This window comes from Orcinus orca, chromosome 6, assembly GCF_937001465.1.
Source record: "Orcinus orca chromosome 6, mOrcOrc1.1, whole genome shotgun sequence".
In the NCBI taxonomy this organism is placed as follows: Eukaryota; Metazoa; Chordata; class Mammalia; order Artiodactyla; family Delphinidae; genus Orcinus; species Orcinus orca.
The window spans coordinates 37,083,377-37,100,186 of record NC_064564.1 but is presented as its reverse complement, the minus strand read 5'-3'; the positions used below and the strand labels follow the sequence as shown (position 1 = coordinate 37,100,186).

At 38.6% G+C, this 16,810-nt stretch overlaps 1 protein-coding gene across 9 annotated transcripts in view; it reads right to left on the bottom strand.

Moving 5' to 3' along the window:
• Positions 1 to 16,810, bottom strand: part of AGTPBP1 (ATP/GTP binding carboxypeptidase 1) — a 170,316-nt gene that overhangs the window by 147,986 nt on the left and 5,520 nt on the right. Inside the window, exon 1 of one of the 9 annotated variants that reach the window (XM_033411437.2) lies at positions 9,834 to 11,473. The exons of the other annotated variants lie outside the window; for them this stretch is intronic. The gene's annotated coding sequence lies outside the window, so the exon portion shown is untranslated. Of the gene's footprint in view, positions 1 to 9,833; positions 11,474 to 16,810 lie in introns of those variants that run through there. 9 annotated transcript variants of the gene reach the window in all.

Sequence of the window (16,810 nt, the reverse complement as noted above, 5' to 3'; positions counted from 1 at the left end):
TCTTGTACAAGCCATATACCACAAGCCATACTATTGATATCTTGTATAGTAAAAATCTGTAAGACTCCTAAGCCTACTTGGATAAAGTACAAAAATACAGTGGGAAATTTAGGAAAAGGAAAAGCTGTGTTTTCTACCTACATTACTAACTCACATAAGAGTTTATATCCTGTGTGGGGATGGAAATCCATACAAAAGAATAGACTAATTAGATGGCCAAAATAAACAGAGGCACAGAAAAATATCATTCTCTATCACAAAAGCATTAGCAATCATTACTGGAGTACTGTATTGTAAGGCCTAAAATTTCAAGTGCTGTTCTGACAACTTTGAGCCCCACAGGGCCCCAGAGGCCTAATGAGAGTTCTCCCACCCTCACCATAGCCAACAGGAAAGACTCCTCACCCAGCTAGGTCCACTATCAGCTGAACCAATTGCACTCCACTCAGTCCTCAACGGAACGAGCTTCAGTTCCCTGCCAGTCCTCAGAATTATTCAAACAAACTAATCACATCCTCCCACGGGGGTGGAGAGTTGCAGGGAGTACTTCATCCTTTTGTTACTCCAAAGCCAATCTCCCATAGACAATTTGGCTAGTTTACTCTACTCCCAAGTACCATTCCCATAGGTTGTGAGTACATGTAACTAAAAAATTGCTGTCTCAGGCTTCCCTGGTGGCGCCGTGGTTGAGAGTCCGCCTGCCGATGCAGGGTACACGAGTTCGTGCCCCGGTCCGGGAGGATCCCACGTGCCACGGAGCGGCTGGGCCCGTGAGCCATGGCCGCTGAGCCTGCGCGTCCGGAGCCCGTGCTCCGCAACGGGAGAGGCCACAACAGTGAGAGGCCCGCATACCACAAAAAAAAAAAAAAAAAAAAAAATTGCTGTCTCATCTGATCAGGGGCAGGTAGTAGCCATCCTGTACAATTTAGGATAGGAGCTCTCTCTTTCACCAATCAAATGAAGGAAGGTGAACAGGAGGTGGTCAGACAATTACTATATCTAAACTTTCTGTTTACACTAGTATCACACCTGTAACCTGAGACCTGAAAATTATTTCACGGATCCTCCAGGGTATAAAAATTGAGAAAGGCTATTCTAGTCTCTTGTAGGCAGGGCTGGTACAGACCAGAACAGGTCCAGTGCGGTTCTAGAGCTGGTTAAGTATAGCAGGAGATTCCTGATCACCATGGCCTCCTGACCACAACGTTTTCCTGATTTTAAAACAGCAGTAAAGATCTAGAGGCAATTTCACAATTAGACAGGAGGCCTCTTAGTCAAAAAAAGACAATAACTCCCTGTGTTTCTCAGTTCTGTGCAGAGGTTTTGGAGGTTGTTCCTTTGAAGCTCAATCAAGAGCCTCTTTCTTTAGATGTCTAAACAATTCTGTAAACCACTTAATACCTGTGCTAGATATTGATTCATTCCCCCTTCTCTCCAAATTCACCCTTTTTGCCTGTACTGTGAAAATGGATTTATGCACTTAAAATACCAATTTCTTTGCCAAATTACATGATATTAAGCTTTGTCAAGAGAGCACTGGAAAGACACTGTAGGGGGAAAGGATTCTGTTTCATGGTTCCAATGTGCTCACTTGGCTGCAGCAGGCAAGGCTCCAGGACGCACCCCGACAAGGATGGCTTCTCCAGCACCAGATTCCTGCAGCAGTGCAGCTTCTCCAACAGGAGGTTAGGCAGTTTCGTAGCAGAGTGACGCTGGTGAGTCACCTCCCCAGGAACACTTTCCCTGGTACCCAAGAGGGCACATATCCAGCAAATTCTCCTAGTGCCACATCTTACCTACTTGACTTGAACGTGCCCTACCTAACCAAGGATAGATGTCAGTGAGCCCTGGGGTTAGAAACTGCTCTTTATATCAGCTATTCTTATATTCTTTAGTGTTACCTTGACTTCTTACTGGTAAATCCCATATTGCTCCAATCCCCTGTTACAGTCAATAATTCTTTTTTTTTTAAATTTTTGTTGGAGTATAGTTGATTTACAATGTTGTGTTACTTTCTGCTGTATGGCAAAGTGAATCAGTTATACATATAAATATATCCATTCTTTTTTAGATTCTTTTCCCATATAGGTCATTACAGAGTATTGAGTAGAATTCCCTGTGCTATACAGTAGGTCCTTATTAGTTATCTATTTTATATATAGTAGTGTACATATGTCAATCCCAATCTCCCAATTTATCCCTCCCTCCCTTCCCCCCAGTAACCATAAATTTGTTTTCTACATCTGTGACTCTATTTCTGTTTTGTAAATAAGTTCATTTGTACTTTTTTTAGATTCCACATATAAGCAATATCATATGATATTTGTCTTTGTCTGACCTACTTCACCTAGTATGATAATCTCTAGGTCCACCCATGTTGCTGTAAATGGCATTATTTCATTCTTTTTTATGTCTGAGTAATATTCCATTATATATATGTACCACATCTTCTTTATCCAATCCTCTATCGACGGACATTTAGGTTGCTTCCATGTCTTGGCTATTGTAAACAGTGCTGCAATGAACATTGGGGTGCATGTATCCTTTCAGATTATGGTTTTCTCCAGATATATGCCCAGGAGTGGGATTGCTAGATCATATGGTAGTTCTATTTTTAGCTTTTTAAGGAACCTCCATACTGTTCTCCATAGTGGTTGAACCAATTTACATTCCCACCAACAGTGCAGGAGAGTTGCCTTTCCTCCACACCCTCTCCAGCAATTACTGTTTGTAGACTTTTTGTTGATGGCCATTCTGACCAGTGTGAGGTGATACCTCATTGTAGTTTTGATTTGCATTTCTCTGATAATTAGTGATGTTAAGCATTTTTCATGTGCTTTTTGGCCATCTGTATGTTTTCTTTGGAGAAATATCTATTCAGATCTTCTTCCCATTTTTTGATTGTTTTGTTTTGTTTTTTGCTTTCGGGGTTTTTTTTTTTGACATAGGGCTACATGAGCTGTTTGTATATTTTGGAGACTAATCTCTTATCGGTCACTTCATTTGCAAATATTTTCTCCCATTCTGTGGCTTGTCTTTTCATTTTGTTTATGGTTTCCTTTGCTGTGCAGACACTTTTAAGTTTAATTAGGTCCCATTTGTTTATTTTTGTTTTTATTTTTCATTTCTCTAGGAGGGATTGCCTGTCCTAAATTGTACAAGATAGCTACTAGCTGACCCTGATCAGATCAAAAAAGATACTGCTGTGATTTATGTCAAAGAGTGCTCTGCCTATGTTTTCCTCTAAGAGTTTTAGTGTCTGCCCTTACACTTACGTCTTTGATCCATTTCGAGTTTATTTTTGTGTATGGTATTACAGAATGTTCTAATTTTATTTTTTTTTAATGTAGCTGTCCAGTTTTCCCAGCACCACTTCTCAGCCTTTTGGCTACGATCAAGTGTAGTCAATAATTCTTTATACTACTCTTTTCCTGTTAAATTACTGTGTGGCTTCTCTCTCCTGATCAGACCCAGACTGATATATCCCAACAATTTTTTAAGCTATTTAGTACCCCACGGTAAATAAATCCTCTCTGCTTAAGTTACATCAAGTGGATTCTGTTCTCTATAATTAAATATTCACTGTTTTCTCTTTGAATAAAGAATTTTGGGGGGTGGGGGGTGGAAGGATTTTACAATATTCATAACACCATTTTTTTTAAATTAGGAAGTGATACTAATTATACATGGCCAGGGTTAAGAATGGCTACTGAAGATTATATTCCCAGGTCAGGCTATTAAATACTTTAATTGTAATATTAACTTCATCTTAGAGTACTATCATTCCTGTAATGCCTAACCACATTTTAAAAAATTAGTCTACAGTGAGATACCACTTCACACCTACTAAAATATCTACAATAAAAAACACAGATAATGACAAGTGTTAACAAGGATGTGGAGAAACTAGAATACTTATACATTGCTGATGGGAAAGTAAAATGATACAGCTGCTTTGAAAACAGTCTAGCAGTTCCTCAAAAGGCTAAACATAAAGTGGCCATAATGACTCAGCTATTCCATCTCTTGGTACATACCCCCAAAAATGAAAAGTTATATCCATACAAAAACCTGTACACAAATGTTTATAGCAGCATCATTCATAAAAACCAAGAATTGGAAACAACCCAAATGTCCATCAACTGACGAATGGATAAAATGTGGTATATCCACACAATGTAATATTATTCGGTGACAAAAAGAAACAAAGTACTTATATGTGCTACCTGGATAAACCTTAAAAATATTATATTAAGTGGAAGAAGCCAGTCAAGAAGGACCACATAATTATATAACTCCATTTATATGAAATATCCAGGATAGCTAAATCTATAGAGACAGAAAGTAGATTAGTGGTCACCTAGGACTAGGAGAGATGGGGATGGATGTGCAGGAAGAGGCTAAAAGGGTGTGGGGCTTCTCCGAGGGGTAATGAAAATGGTCTAAAACTGACTGTAGTGATGTCTGCACAATTTTGTGAATGTACTAAAATCCACTGAATTGCATACTTTAACCGGTGAAATTATATGGTATGTGAGTTATATCTCAATACAACTATTTGAAAAAAAAGCTTAATCTCTGCAGGTACTTTCATAATTCAACAATTCCTAAATTAGGATTAGAGACTTAAATCCCTCTGTACCTCAGTGCCTGCTTCTCATGATGGAATACAATATCCTTTACACAAAAGCAAAACTACAGGGCTTCCCCGGTGGCGCAGTGGTTGAGAGTCCGCCTGCCGATGCAGGGGACACGGGTTCGTGCCCCGGTCCGGGAAGATCCCACATGCCGCGGAAAGGCTGGGCCCGTGAGCCATGGCCGCTAAGCCTGCGTGTTCGGAGCCCGTGCTCTGCAACGGGAGAGGCCACAACAGTGAGAGGCCTGCGTACTGCAAAAAAAAAAGAAACAAAAAACAAGAAAACTACAGACCCACCTGACTCTTGGGAATATGTATTCTGAGTTACTTACCCAAAAGAGGTTTGGGGGAAAAAAAGGCTACACTATGCTGTCACATAAAAATCCACAGTATACACCTCCCTCAGTTGGGGGAAGAGTCTGTAAAAATTGATTTTTATATATTTAAATGTGGCTTACACTAGAATTAAATGTGGAAATCTGGCCTTAGCAGAAAATCATACAAGCAAATAAACTTGCTCAAGCTAGCCCACACATAAGGAAAAGTAAACAGTTCTGCATATTCTAGCTCAAAAGTACAAAGGTTTGGGGCTTCCCTGGTGGCGCAGTGGTTGAGAGTCCGCCTGCCGATGCAGGGGACACGGGTTCGTGCCCCGGTTCGGGAAGATCCCACATGCCGCGGAGCGGCTGGGCCCGTGAGCCATGGCCGCTGAGCCTGCGCGTCCGGAGCCTGTGCTCCACAACGGGAGAGGCCACAACAGTGAGAGGCCCGCGTACAGGAAAAAAAAAAGAAAGAAAATCTGTGTAGCTGGTCCTACCATGGGGAAGTATGCTGAAAAGAGCTTTTTTCAGCTCTCCCTTATTGTTTCATCATCTAAAAGGAAGAAACCACTTTTCAAGAATATAAGTGAGTTACTATTCCCCCACACCAGCTATGTCAATGTGATGGAAAATTGTAAATCCTGATTATTTAATAAGAAAGATCCCAAAGAATATGCTCATACCCCTTTCCCTTATTAAAGGAAAAAGAAACTTTAAAGGAAGGAGGTAAATAATATCTATCGTCTAAAGGAAAGAAGAATAACATTCCCAGCAATAGGCAGACAGAGATTATTATCATTTAAATTAAGAGAGAAATATATACTCTGGACATGATCTGTGTTTATTAACCTACTCTAAATTACAATATTAAGGTATACATTTTCATCTAGTTACCTTAAACATATGACATTTTATGATTAGTTTACTAATGTTTTAAGCTGATCTGCAAACAGGCAAATTTATTTCACTATATTACTGTCATTAATTTTATCAGAAAATGTGGATAACAATAAACCTATAAGACGGTTATACCTTTCACCTTTCTTCATTATGCATCCTCATTAAAAAACAAGAGTTTGGATGGTTCACACACTACTCCACAAAAGATGCTCTGACATTTACAAAGGTCTAATTTGTTCTGCTATGTGATGTTTTAATTATACTACAAATAATAGGGTCTTATTGTTGGAGGAGCAGAATCCAACTACACTTCAATTAGTTTATTTAAAATAACTCTTCCACCCAACACTGATTCCAACTGACTATTTTTATACTTAAACAAATGCCAAAATTCCTAAATCCATATAGGTGATGGAAGAAATTAAAATTCTTACCTTGAAACACATATCTTCCTTGCCTCTAACCTATGACTCTAACCCATTAAAATGGTTTAAGTTTTGTTTATTTGTTTCTTTGTTTGTTTTAAGGAAAGTACCACAGCCCTAAGTCACCTCCCACTAATATCACAATAGGAATCAAAATATACAGGACATGAGGAACTCAAAAAGCTATCAGGCATATAAGAAACTAATAGCAAAATGACAAAAGTTCCTCCTTATGAATAATTACTTTAGATGTAAATGGATTAAACTCTCCAATAGACATTGACAAAAATGGATTTTAAAAACATGATCCAACTATATGTTCTCTACAAGAGACTTACTTTAGATACAAAGGTACAAATGCGTAGAAAGTGAAAGGATGGAAAAAGATATGACATGCAAATAGTAACCGAAAGAGATCACGGGTGGCTGTACTAATACCAGACAAAATAGACTTTAAATCAAAGGAGGTTATAAAATACAAAGAAGAACACTATATATTAATAAAAGGCTCAAGAGAGCAAGAAGATATAGCAATTATAAACATTCATCTAATAACAGACTATCAAAATATATGAAGCAAAAACTGACAGAATTAAAGGGGAAAATAGACAGTTCTATAATAAGTTGGCAGTTTCAACACCCTACACTCAATAATGGATAGAACAACCAGACGGAAGATAAGTAAGGAAATAGAGGACTTGAACAACACAATTAACCAACTAGAGATAACAGACATATATAGAACATTCTACCTAACAACAGATTATACATTCTTCTCAAGTACAAGTGGGACATTCTGCAGAATACATGATATATCAGGCCACAAATTATGTCTCAATAGATTTTTAAAGACAGATAATCATACAAAGTATTTTTCCTAACTACAACAGAATGAATTTAGAAATCAGTAAAAGAAAAATTAGAAAATTCACAAATTTGTGGAAACTAAACAATATGCTCTTAAACAACCACTGGGTCAAAGTAGAAATCCTAAGGGAAATTAGAAATACTTAAAAGACAAATGAAAACAAAAAATACAACATACCAAAATTTATTAGATGCAGTGAAAGTAATGCTAAGGGGGAAATTTATAGCTATAAACATGTATTAAAAAATAAGAAAGATCTCAAATCAACAACTTAACTTTACAATTTAAGGAACTAGAAAAAGCTGAAACCCAAAGCTAGCAGAAAGAAGAAAATAATAAAGACTAGGGCAGAGATAAATGAAACAGTGAATAGAAAAATAATACAGAAAAATCAACAAAAACAAAAGTTGATTCTTCAAAAAATTAACAAAATTGATGAAACTTTAGGAAGATTAAGAAAAAAGAAGCAAATTACTAATCAGAAAGTGCAGACATTACTGATTCCACAGAAATAAAAAAGATTTTATGAGAGTACTGTGAACAACAGTGCACCAACAAAGCGGATAACCTAGGTAAAACTGACAAATTTCTAGAAACCTATTATGTCACAAAGAAATAGAAAATCTGAATAGACCCATAATTATTAAGGAGATTGAGCCAGTAATCAAAATGCTCCCAACAAAGAAAAGCCCCAAACCTGATGGCTTCACTAGTGAACTCTACCAAACATTTAAAGAATATCAATCCTTCTCAAATTCTTCAAAAAACTGAAGTGGAGGGAACACTTCCTAACTCATTCTATGAGGCATCGCCCTGATACCAAAGCCACCCAAAGACATTACAAGAAAACTACAGACCAATACCCCTTTGAACACAGATCCAAAAAATCCCCCACAAAATACCAGCAAACTGAATTCAGCAGCACAAATGCAAATCAAAAGCACAATGAGATATCACCTAACACCCATCAAGATGGCTACTATCCAAAAAAAAACAAAAAACAAAAAAAACCCACACATAGGAAATAACAAGTGTTGACAAGGATGTAAAGAAATTGGAACGCTTGTTCAATGTTGGTGCTGGTATGAATGTAAAATGATGCAGCCGTGATGGAAACAGTATGGTCATTCCTCAAAAAATTAAAAATAGAATTACCATATGACCCAGCAATTCCACTTCTGAGTATGTACCCAAAAGAACTAAAAGCAGGGTCTCAAAGAAATATGTGCACACCCATGTACACAGCAGCAGCATTATTCACAACAGCCAAAAGGTAGAAGCAACCCAAGTAACTATCAATGGATTAAAAAAAAAAAAAAAAAAAGAACAAATATGGTATATACATACAATGGAATGTTAGCCTTAAAAAGGAAGGAAATTCTGACACATGCTACAGTGTAGATGAAACTTGAAGATACCATACTAAAAGAAATAAGCCAATCACAAAAGAACAAATAGTGTATGATTCCATTCATATAATGTAGATAAAGTAGTCTAATTCAGAGAGAGAAAAAACAAAATGGTAGTTGCCAGGGGCAGGTGGAAGCGGAAGAAATGGGCAGCTATTGTTTAATGGATCAAGAGTTTTAGTTTTGCAAGATGAAAAGTTCTAGAGATGGGTGGTAATAATGGTTGCACAACAATGTGAATTACTTAATGCCACTGAACTGTATATTAAAAATGGTTAAGGGCTTCCCTGGTGGCGCAGTGGTTAAGAATCCGCCTGCCAATTCAGGGGACATGGGTTCGAGCCCTGGTCCGGGAAGATCCCACATGCCGCGGAGCAACTAAGCCCGGGCACCACAACTACTGAGCCTGTGCTCTAGAGCCCACAAGCCACAACTACTGAGCCTGCGTGCCACAACTACTGAAGCCCGCGCACCTAGAGCCCATGTTCCAAACAAGAAAAGCCACCACAATAAGAAGCCTGTGCACCACAATGAAGAATAGACCCTGCTCACCACAACCAGAGGAAAGCCCACATGCAGCAACGAAGGCCCAACGCAGCCAAAAAATAATAAAATCATTTATTTTAAAAAGAGATTAAAATGCTAAATCTTATGTTATATATATTTTACCATAATTTCTAAAAATGAAATTTTAAATCAAAATATGGACCAAAAATATGAATGAGTCAATATGTTAAAAATTGGAAAAAATAAGTTTCAAATGTAAACACAAAATTAAAACTGGGGGGGACTGGTTAGATGGTGGAGTAGAAGGACATGCTCTCACTGCCTCTTCTGAGAACACCAGAATCACAATTAACTGCTGAACAATCATCGACAGGAAGACAATGGAACTCACCAAAAGAGATACTCCACATCCAAACACAAAGGAGAAGCCACGATGAGATGGTAAGAGGGGCGTAATCACAATAAAATCAAATCCCACAACTGCTCGGTGGGTGACTCACAAACTGGAGAACACTAATACCACAGAAGTCCACCCACTGGAGTGAAGGTTCTGAGCCCCATGTCAGGCTTCCCAACCTGGGGGTCCGGCAAGGGGAGGAGGAATTCCTAGAGAATCAAACTTTGAAGGCCAGCAGGATTTGACTGCAGGACTTCGACAGGACTGGGGGAAACAGAGACTCCACTCTTGGAGGGCACAAACAAAGTAGTGTGTACACTGGGACCCAGGGGAAGGAGCAGTGACCCCATAGGAGATTGAACCAGACTTACCTGCTAGTGTTGGAGGGTCTTCTGCAGAGGTGGGGGGTGGCTGTGGCTCACTGTGAGGACAAGGACACAGGCAGCAGAATTTCTGGGAAGTACTCCTGGGCGAGAGCCTTCCCAGAGTCCGACATTAGCACCACCAAAGAGCACGGATAAGCTCCAATGTTGGGTCACCCCAGGCCAAACAACTAACAAAGAGGGAACCCAGCCCCACCCATCAGCAGACAAGAGGATTAAAGTTTTACTCAGCTCTGCCCACCAGAGCAACACCCAGCTCTACCCACCACCAGTCCCTCCCATCAGGAAACTTGTACAAGCCTCTTAGATAGGCTCATCCATCAGAGGGCAGACAGCAGAAGCAAAAAAACTAAAATCCTGCAGGCTATGGAACAAAAACCACATTCACAGAAAGATAAAGGAGATGAAAAGGCAGAGGGCTATGTACCAGATGAAGGGACAAGATAAAACCCCAGAAAAACAACTAAATGAAGTGGAGATAGGCAACCTTCCAGAAAAAGAATTCAGAAAAATGATAGGGAAGATGATCCAGGACCTCGGAAAAGGAATGGAGGCAAAGATCGAGAAAATGCAAGAAATGTTTAACAAAGATCTAGAAGAATTAAAGAACAAACAGAGATAACAATACAATAACTGAAATGAAAACTACACTAGAAGGAATCAATAGCAGAATAACTGAGGCAGAAGAACGAATAAGTGACCTGGAAGACAGACTGGTGGAATTCACTGCCACGGAACAGAATAGAGAGAAAAGAATGAAAAGAAATGAAGACAGCCTAAGAGACCTCTGAGACAACATTAAACACAACAACATTCGCATTATAGCGGCCCCAGAAGGAGACAAGAGAGAAAGGACCCCAGAAAATATTTGAGAGATTACAGTCAAAAACTTCCCTAACGTGGGAAAGGAAATAGCCACCAAAGTCCAAGAAGCGCAGAGAGTCCCATACAGGATAAACCCAAGGAGAAACATGCCGAGACACATAAAAATCAAATTGGCAAAAATTAAAGACAAAGAAAAATTACTGAAAGCAGCAAGGGAAAAATGACAACATACAAGGGAACTCCCATAAGGTTAACAGCTGATTTCTCAGCAGAAACTCTACAAACCAGAAGGGAGTGGCAGGACATATTTAAAGTGATGAAAGGGAATAAACCACAACCAAGATTACTCTACCCGGCAAGGATCTCATTCAGATTTGATGAAGAAATCAAAAGCTTTACAGACAAGCAAAAGCTAAGAGAATTCAGCACCACCAAACCAGCTCTACAACAAATGCTAAAGGAACTTCTCTAATTAGGAAACACAAGAGAAGAAAAGGACCTACAAAAACAAACCCATAACAACTAAGAAAATGGTAATAGGAACATATATATCGATAACTACCTTAAACGTGAATGGATTAAATGCTCCAACCAAAAGACATAGACTGGCTGAATGGATACAAAAACAAGACCCATATATATGCTGTCTACAAGAGACCCACTTCAGACCTAGGGACACATACAGACTGAAAATGAGGGGATGGAAAAAGATATTCCATGCAAATGGAAATCAAAAGAAAGCTAGAGGGCTTCCCTGGTGGCGCAGTGGTTGAGAGTCTGCCTGCCGATGAAGGGGACACGGGTTCGTGCCCCGGTCCGGGATGATCCCGAGTGCCGCAGAGCAGCTGGGCCCGTGAGCCATGGCCACTGAGCCTGCGCGTCCGGAGCCTGTGCTCCGCAACGGGAGAGGCCACAACAGTGAGAGGCTCGCGTACCCCCCACACACACACACACACACACGCACAAAAAGAAAGCTAGAGTACCAATACTCATATCAGATAAAATAGACTTTAAAATAAAGAATGTTACAAGAGACTAGGAAGGACACTACATAATGATCAACGGATCAATCCCCAAAGAAGATATAACAATTATAAATATATATGCACCCAACATAGGAGCACCTCAATACATAAGGCAACTGCTAACAGCTATAAAAGAGGAAACTGACAGTAACACAATAATACTGGGGGACTTTAACACCTCACTTACACCAATGGACAGATCATCCAAACAGAAAATTAATAAGGAAACACAAGCTTTAAATGACACAATAGACTAGGTAGATTTAATTGATATTTATAGGACATTCCATCCAAAAACAGCAGATTACACTTTCTTCTCAAGTGCACATGGAACATTCTCCAGGATAGATCACATCTTGGGCCACAAATCAAGCCTCAGTAAATTTAAGAAAACTGAAATCATATCAAGCATCTTTTTTGACCACAGTGCTATGAGATTAGAAGTGAATTACAGGGAAAAAAATGTAAAAAACACAAACACATGCAGGCTAAACAATACGTTACTAAATAACCAAGAGATCACTGAAGAAATCAAGGAGGAAATTTTAAAAAATACCAAGAGACAAATGACAATGAAAACGTGACAATCCAAAACCTACGGGATGCAGCAAAAGCAGTTCTAAGAGGGAAGTTTATAGCAGTACAAGCCTATCTCAAAAAACAAAAAAAATCTCAAATAAACAATCTAACCTTACACCTAAAGGAACTAGAGAAAGAAGAACAAACAAAACCCAAAGGTAGCAGAAGGAAAGAAATCATAAAGATCAGAGCAGAAATAAATGAAATAGAAACAAAGAAAACAATAGCAAAGATCAATAAAACTAAAAGCTGGTTCTTCGAGAAGATAAATAAAATTGATAAACCATTAGCCAGACTCATCAAGAAAAACAGGGAGAGGACTCAAATCAATAAAATTAGGAATGAAAAGGAGAAGTTCCAACAGAAACCTCAAAAATACAAAGCATCCTAAGAGACTACTACAAGCAAATCTATGCCAATAAAATGGACAACCTGGAAGAAATGGACAAATTCTTAGAAAGGTATAACCTTCCAAGACTGAACCAGGAAGAAATAGAAAATATGAACAGACCAATCACAAGTAATGAAATTTAAACTGTGACTAAAAATCTTCCAACAAACAAAAGTTCAGTACCAGATGGCTTCACAGGTGAATTCTATCAAACATTTAAAGAAGAGCTAACACCCATCTTTCTCAAATTCTTCCAAAACATTACAGAGAAAGGAACACTCCCAAACATTCTATGAGACCACCAGCACTCTGATACCAAAACCAGTCAAAGAAACTACAAGAAAAGAAAATTAAAGACCAATATCACTGATGAATATAGATGCAAAAACCCTCAACAAAATACTAGCAAACAGAATCCAACAACACATTAAAATGATCATACACCACGATCAAGTGGGATTGATCCCAGAGATGCAAGGATTCTTCAATATATGCAAATCAATCAATGTGATACACCATACTAACAAATTGAATAAAAACCATATGATCATCTCAATAGATGCAGAAAAAGCTTTTGACAAAATTCAACACCCATTTATGATAAAAACTCTCCAGAAAATAGGCATAGAGGGAACCTACCTCAACATAACAAAGGCCATATACGACAAACCCACAGCAAACATCATTCTCAATGGTGAAAAACTGAAAGCATTTCCTCTAAGATCAAGAACAAGACAAGGATGTCCACTGTCAACACTATCATTCAACATTATTTTGGAAGTCCTAGCCATGGCAATCAGAGAAGAAAAAGAAATAAAAGGAATACAAATTGGAAAAGAAGTAAAACTGTCACTGTTTGCAGATGACATGATACTATACATAGAGAATCCTAAAGATACCACCAGAAAACTACTGGACCTAATCAATGAATTTGGTAATGTAGCAGGATACAAAATTAATAGACAGAAATCTCTTGCATTCCTATACACTAATGATGAAAAATCTGAAAGAGAAATTAAGGAAACATTCCCATTTACCATTGCAAATACCTAGGAATAAACCTACCTAGGGAGACAAAAGACCTGCATGCAGAAAACTATAAGACACTGATGAAACAAATTAAAGACGATACCAACAGATGGAGAGATATACCATGTTCTTGGATTGGAAGAATCAATATTGTGAAAATGACTATACTACCCAAAGCAATCTACAGATTCAATGCAATCCCTATCGAATTACCAATGGCATTTTTTACAGAACTAGAACAAAAAATCTTAAAATTTGTATGGAGACACAAAAGACCCCGAATAGCCAAAGGAGTCTTGAAGGAAAAAAATGGAGCTGGAGGAATCAGACTCCCTGACTTCAGACTATACTACAGAGCTACAGTAATCAAGATAATATGGTACTGGCACAAAAACAGAAATATAGATCAATGGAACAAGATAGAAAGCCCAGAGATAAACCCATGCACCTATGGTCAACTAATCTATGACAAAGGAGGCAAGGATATACAATGGAGAAAAGACAGTCTCTTCAATAAGTGGTGCTGGGAAAACTGGACAGCTACATGTAAAAGAATGAAATTAGAACACTCCATAACACCATACACAAAAATAAACTCAAAATGGATTATAGACCTAAATGTAAGACCGGACACTATAAAACTCTTAGAGGAAAACATAGGAAGAACACTCTTTGACATAAATCAAAGCAAGATCTTTTTTGATCCACCTCCTAGAGTAATGGAAAGAAAAACAAAAATAAGCAAATGGGACCTAATGAAACTTAAAAGCTTTTGCACAGCACAGGAAACCATAAACAAGATGAAAAGACAACCCTCAGAATGGGAGAAAATATTTCCAAATGAGTCAATGGACAAAGGATTAATCTCCCAAATATATAAACAGCTCATGCAGCTCAATATTAAAAAAACAAACAACCCAATCCAGAAATGGGCAGAAGTACTAAATAGACATTTCTCCAAAGAAGACATACAGATGGCCAAGAAGCACATGAAAACCTACTCAACATCAGTAATTATTAGAGAAATGCAAATCAAAACTACAATGAGGTATCACCTCACACCAGTTAGAATGGGCATCATCAGAAAATCTACAAACAACAAATGCTGGAGAGGGTGTGGAGAAAAGGGAACCCTCTTGCACTCTTGGTGGGAATGTAAATTGATACAGCCACTATGGAGAACAGTATGGAGCTTCCTTAAGAAACTAAAAATAGAATTACCATACGATCCAGCAATCCCACTACTGGGCATATACCCAGAGAAAACCATAATTCAAAGACACATGCACCCCAATGTTCATTGAAGCACTATTTACAATAGCCAGGTCATGGAAGCAACCTAAATGCCCATCAACAGACGAATGGATAAAGAAGATGTGGTACATATATACAATGGAGTATTACTCAGCCATAAAAAGGAACGAAATTGGGTGATTTGTAGAGAATATGGATGGATCTAGAGGCTGTCACAGAGTGAAGTAAGTCAGAAGGAGAAAAACAAATATCGTATATTAACGCATATATGTGGAACCTAGAAAAACTGTACAGATGAACCAATTTGCAGGACAGAAGTGGAGACACAGATGTAGAGAACAAACGTATGGATACCAAGAGGGGAAAGCGGCAGGGGGTGGGGGTGGTAGTGTGATGAATTGGGCAATTGGGATTGACATTTATACACTGATGTGTATAAAATGGAAGACTAGGGCTTCCCTGGTGGCGCAGTGGTTGAGAGTCCGCCTGCCGATGCAGGGAACACGGGTTCGTGCCCCAGACCGGGAAGATCCCACATGCCGCGGAGCGGCCGGACCCGTGAGCCATTGCCGCTGAGCCTGTGTGTCCAGAGCCTGTGCTCCGCAACGGGAGAGGCCACAACAGCGAGAGGCCCGCGTAAGGAAAAAAAAAAAAAAAGGAAGACTAATAAGAACCTGCTGTATAAAGAAATAAAAGAAAATCTGGACCAAAAAAAAAATCTGTTAAAGAGGAAAAAAATTTAAATTTAATTTAATTTAAAAAAAAATTAAAACTGATGAGATGAAATTAACAGATGAAAGAGACATTTTCAAGACAAAGAAAAAATCCCAGAACCCCAGAATTGTAGCAGGCTTCAAAGACCTTGTGGAAGTCAAATTCTTTCACTCTGTAAATTAGGAGAGAAGCTCCTCAGGGAAGTTAGCTGTCTTGCATCAACTATCATCAGTCACTTCTGCTACATTCAACAAGAAGCTGTGCCTACCACAAATTAACAAATCTGGAGTTTTTGTCAAAAATAGCATTCTTTTGGGGCTTCCCTGGTGGCGCAGTGGTTGGTTGAGAGTCTGCCTGCCGATGCAGGGGACAAGGGTTCGTGCCCCGGTCTGGGAAGATCCCACATGGCGCGGAGCGGTTTGGCCCGTGAGCCATGGCCGCTGAGCCTGTGCGTCCAACGGCAGAGGCCGCAACAGTGAGAGGCCCGCGTACCACAAAAAAAAAATAGCATTCTTTTCAATTCATTAAACTCTATTATATGTGGACAGTGTTAACATTTTTATTACTATTATTCTACCATAAATCCTTCATTGACATTATTATTATTATTATTCCCAATGTAACCTATACCCTTATAATCATAATCGTAAATCATTTTCCCCATAGGGAAAAGATGTGACACAAAGACAGCAAGTACTGGTCACCTCCCCTTAGGATGGTTCATCCTCAGCATGAATTAAATGAGAAATGAAGGGAGCTAAGTAGTTTGTCTTTTTTTTTTCCAGCTTATGAGCTGGGTTATCAAGCGAGTTTTCCATACTATGCCTTCACTATATTTGTCTAATATGTAAAATCCAAAAAAAATTAGATTTGAACATTTATGTGGAAATGTACAACCAAATCTTAAGATAGTGTAATTTCAGAATACTAATAATATAGCCCCCTTGTATCAGCACTTGACTAAAACCCTAAGAAACCTCTCAACTTTCTATGAATAACCTTGACTCTGCTTAAATGTTTTTTTTTAAAGAAGGCCTTTACAGGGACCCAAAAGTCTGAAGCAAAAATAGACTAGAAATAGTTACTACCACTTTCCTTCCTAATCAAAGTTTGGTAGAAATCCCCTATGATTTATACTGTAAGTCCTC